The following is a 5,000-nucleotide window of genomic DNA, read 5'->3' as shown; positions in this document are numbered from 1 at the left end:
GAAAGCTAAGGCATCCCTTTTTGCTGATATCTCTCGGGAGCTTTGTGGTAATTGGCGGTGGCTCTCCAACTACGACTCCTCCCCTCTGGGAAGAATTTGGTTTGGGTGGAACCCGGATGAGATAGAAACCACTCTCTTGTCTTCTACTGATCAACTAATTCATGTTCAGCTCAGGCTCTTCATTTTGAATAAAATCTGTCTCTGCACAGTTGTTTATGGTGAACATTCCTTTGTGAACCGACGGCCTCTCTGGGCTGACTTGCTGCGTCTGTCTTCATGTAACCTTCCTTGGGTTGTCGCTGGAGATTTTAATGCCATCAAAGATCCGGCTGATAGGATAGGAAGTTCAACTCCCTGGATCCCGGCTTTCGATGAATTTGGGGATTGTCTGAACCAAACGGGACTTGAAGATATTCGTTACGTGGGGTGTAGATATACATGGTCGCACTCCTCTGGTGAAAACCGGAAATTACGCAAGATTGATCGGGTGCTCTCTAATGACATCTGGACTCAGCAGTTTTCCTTCTCGGAAGTCACCTTTCTCCCCCCTGGGATTTCAGACCACTCGCCTATGGTGCTGAAAATCCTCTTGCCTCATAACTCTAGGAAGCCCTTCAAGTTTTTTAACTTTTGGACTTCGCACCCTAAATTCGTGGATTTAGTTGAGCAAGCTTGGGATACCCCGATAGCTGGCACTCCTATGTTTATCATTTGCTGCAAGCTGAGGGCACTTAAAGCGAAGTTGAAGCAGCTGAATAGGAGCTCCTTTTCTGACATTTCCTTGAGGACCGAACAAGCTAGATCAGAACTGTATACTGTTCAGTTGGCACTTGAGCAACATCCTTTTGACCAGAGCTTACAGGATAGAGAAGGAGAGCTCTCACGGTCATTCTCTTCCCTGAGACTATTAGAGGAATCCTTTTTTCGGCAGAAGTCCCGCATTCGATGGCTTAAAGAAGGGGATTTGAATACCAAATTTTTTCACCACTTTGTCAACAAACGGCGATTACATAATCGAATCCTCTCGGTTTCAACAGAGGATGGGCTTCTTGTTACTGATCCGTTAGCAGTCAGACATCATATTATTGGTCACTTTCAAGGGATCCTCAATGGTCCTAGTACTTCCAACCGGACCTCTTCTTTGGAGATTCGTGAGTTTCTTGGGCAAGTTCTAGATGAGAATCAGAGGAATCTTTTGGCTCAACCAGTTTTGGATGAGGAAATCCGGTCCACCCTCTTTTCGCTTGCTAAAGGCAAAGCACCCGGGCCGGATGGTTACAATGTTGATTTTTTTAAATTTACCTGGGAGATCACTGGACCATCCATCCTTTTCGCAGTAAGAGACTTCTTTGAGACAGGTTGCATGCTTAAAGAGATTAATAGCACTATTCTCACTTTAGTGCCGAAATCCCCCAATGCTTCAGCCATGTCTGATTTTCGTCCGATTGCTTGCTGTAATACTTTATACAAATGTATTTCTAAAATCTTAGCTACACGGGTAGCTCGTGTCCTTCCAGCTCTGATTAGCCCGGCCCAAACGGCGTTTGTTCAAGGACGCAGAATTAGCGATAATATTATGCTTGCTCAAGAGTTGTTTGCTGATTTCCACCATCAGGCGTATCTTCCTAAATGTGCTATTAAAGTGGATTTTCAAAAAGCATACGATACTGTTGATTGGAACTTCATTGAAAAGGTATTGTTGGCTTTCAACTTTCCGACATCCTTCGTCAAGCTGGTTATGGCATGTGTGTCTACTGCCAAATTCTCCATGTCCATCAATGGGGAATTACATGGATACTTCGGTAGCTCCTGTGGCATCCGTCAAGGAGACCCTTTATCGCCATATCTTTTTATACTGGTTATGGAAGTGTTTTCAGGTATTCTAAAGGCTAAAACAGGAAATCCTGAATTCCACTGGTTTTGGCGATGTAAGTATACCCGGCTTTCGCATCTCTTTTTTGCGGACGATGTACTTCTGTTTTCCGAAGCACACTTGAGATCAGTTGAGCTAATCAAGGAAGCTCTCTCTACGTTCACTGAGTGGTCTGGGTTAAAACCAAACGCCACAAAAAGCAATATCTTTCTCTCAGGAGGGACCTCAGATGTGCATAATCAGCTAATCCAATGCATCGGTTTTCAGCGTGGTACTCTCCCATTTCGGTACTTAGGTGTGCCTATTATATCCTCTAGACTGCGCAAAGAGGATTGTAAAGTTTTGATCGATGCCATCACTGCTCGTGCCCGCTCCTGGACCCATCGGTTCTTGTCATTTGCTGGTAGGCTGCAGCTCATCAAGTCGGTCTTGCATTCCATTCAGGTTTATTGGGCCACTACGTTTGCTCTTCCAAAAGCGGTTCTATACAGAATTGAAGCTATTTTGCGCCAGTTCCTATGGAAAGGTCCTGACCTTGGCGTAGGTGGAGCAAGGGTAACATGGGAATCGGTTTGCTTACCCAAGGCCGAAGGTGGACTAGGTATTCGGCGTCTTGTTGAGTACAACCAAGCAATGATTCTTAAGCACATTTGGCTTCTATTCTCGGATAAAGAATCATTATGGTGTAAGTGGATACACTCTATTTTTCTAAAAAACACCAATTTCTGGCTAGCCTCCAAACCTACCTTTTGCTCCTGGACTTGGAAGAAAATCCTCGACATGCGGGACTCCGCTCAATCTATGTTCCGGTGGAAGATTGGTAATGGGCTTTCTGTTTCCTTCTGGTTTGATCCATGGCACAACAGAGGGCCTCTTTACCTTCTGTTCAGCGATGTGGATATCTATCAAGCGCGCATTCCAAGGGACTCTTCGGTTAGGCAATTTTATGAAGGCTCCTGGCAACCTTCGAGTACTCTCAGCACCTTTTTGAGCTGGACGGAGCCTCCCCCAATATGTTCGGATATCCTGCAGGATTCCTTTTGCTGGACCCCTCATCCATCAAAAACCTTCTCAGTTGCCCTTGCCTGGAACCATATTCGAAGGAAAGGTCGGCCGGTTCCTTGGCATTCGTTTATTTGGGACCAGGCTATTGCTCCTCGTCATTCTTTTCTGTTATGGCTTGCTTCCCTTAACCGGCTACCTACCCAGGTGTTCCTCATTCATAATCACAGAATTGCCAATGCTCTTTGCGCCTTTTGTGGATCCACACCAGATTCTATCAACCACCTGTTCTTTGAATGCTCATCTACTAGTAGGTTGGCTTCTTTGTGGGCGACAAAATGCAGCTTACCTTGGCGTAACCGTCCCTGGCAAGACCATATTATGTGGGCGATGAAAGTTTGTGGAGGAGCCTCTTTTGCTCACCGTATTGCTAGATTTTCCTTTGGTGCTTTATGTCATATTATATGGACAGAAAGGAACAATGCAATATTCAGGCAACAGAATATTTTCATCCCAGGCATGCGCAAGCATCTTCTCAAAGTCGTGAAGGATAAAGCCGTGTCCATGGGAGGAGTTGAGGACAATTATAGGAATCGTGTTTTACAAAGAAAGTGGGATCTCCCACCTACAATCTTTATAGAGAACAGGAGTGTCGATTAAGTCTTTTTCTTTGGTTTTTTGTGGTGGTTCGGGCCTCCCGTCTCTGTTTTCGGGTTGTCCGGTTGTATTGTTGCTGGTTTTCCTTTCTTCTAGCCGTCCCTGGCGTCTTGTATAGTCCCTGCCGAACCTCTCTTGACCTTGTGTGGACAGTTCCATGTCCTAATAGGGTCAGGTACTGGTTTGGGCTTTAGGATGTATTTGGTGTTCTGAAAAGTTATATTCATACTTACCTTACCAAAAAAAAAAAAAAACAACTGCGAAAGCATTTGCCAAGGATGTTTTCATTAATCAAGAACGAAAGTTGGGGGCTCGAAGACGATCAGATACCGTCCTAGTCTCAACCATAAACGATGCCGACTAGGGATCGGCGGATGTTGCTTTTAGGACTCCGCCGGCACCTTATGAGAATTCAAAGTTTTTGGGTTCTGGGGGGAGTATGGTCGCAAGGCTGAAACTTAAAGGAATTGACGGAAGGGCACCACCGGGAGTGGAGCTGCGGCTTAATTTGACTCAACACGGGGAAACTTACCGTGTCCGGACATAGTAAGGATTGACGGGCAGAGAGCTCTTTCTTGATTCTATGGGTGGTGGTGCATGGCCGTTCTTAGTTGGTGGAGCGATTTGTGCAGTTAATTCCGATAACGAACGAGACCTCGGCCTGCTAACTAGCTATGTGGATGTACATCTCCACGGCCGGCTTCTTAGAGGGACTATGGCCGCTTAGGCCAAGGAAGTTTGAGGCAATAACAGTGCTGTGATGCCCTTAGATGTTACGGGCCGCACGCGCGCTACACGATGTATTCAACGAGTCTATAGCCTTGGCCGACGGGCTGGGTAATCTTTGAAATTTCATCGTGATGGGGATAGATCATTGCAATTGTTGGTCTTCAACGAGGAATTCCTAGTAAGCGCGAGTCATCGGCTCGCGTTGACTACGTCCCTGCCCTTTGTACACACCGCCCGTCGCTCCTACCGATTGAATGGTCCGGTGAAGTGTTCGGATCGCGGCGACGTGGGCGGTTCGCCGCCGATGACGTCGCGAGAAGTCCAGAACCTTATCATTTAGAGGAAGGAGAAGTCGTAACAAGGTTTCCGTAGGTGAACTGCGGAAGGATCATTGTCGAATCACCGCCTAGCGAATGACCGAAGAAACCGATAACAAACTCAATGGGGACGGTGGGCCTCGCCCAGCGTCTCCGAGCAGCTTGGATGGCACGGGTGCCTACGGGCGCTCGGGCTTTTCTCGGCGGCTGCGAACCCCGGCGCGGAATGCGCCAAGGAACTTTAACAAGAGAGCGATGCTCCCGCCGCCCCGAACATGGTGCGTGTGCGGGATGCCATGCAATCTCTATTATTCATAACGACTCTCGGCAACGGATATCTCGGCTCTCGCATCGATGAAGAACGTAGCGAACTGCGATACTTGGTGTGAATTGCATAATCCCGTGAACCATCGAGTCTTTGA

The 5,000-nt window shown here is 47.0% G+C and overlaps 1 non-coding gene across 1 annotated transcript in view; it reads left to right on the top strand.

Annotated features, from left to right (window-relative positions):
• The first annotated feature begins 4,897 nt into the window (after positions 1-4,897).
• LOC130135687 (5.8S ribosomal RNA) overlaps positions 4,898-5,000 on the top strand; it is a 154-nt gene continuing 51 nt past the window's right edge. Inside the window, exon 1 of the ribosomal RNA XR_008814961.1 lies at positions 4,898-5,000. This exon is cut by the window's right edge and continues 51 nt beyond it. This is a non-coding gene — a ribosomal RNA (5.8S ribosomal RNA).

Source organism: Syzygium oleosum, unplaced genomic scaffold (assembly GCF_021117445.2).
Source record: "Syzygium oleosum isolate NSW1041296 unplaced genomic scaffold, Sole_v2.1 Sole_v2.36, whole genome shotgun sequence".
NCBI lineage: Eukaryota > Viridiplantae > Streptophyta > Magnoliopsida > Myrtales > Myrtaceae > Syzygium > Syzygium oleosum.
Note: the sequence above shows the minus strand (reverse complement) of the source record. Positions and strands in the feature narration are given on the sequence as shown.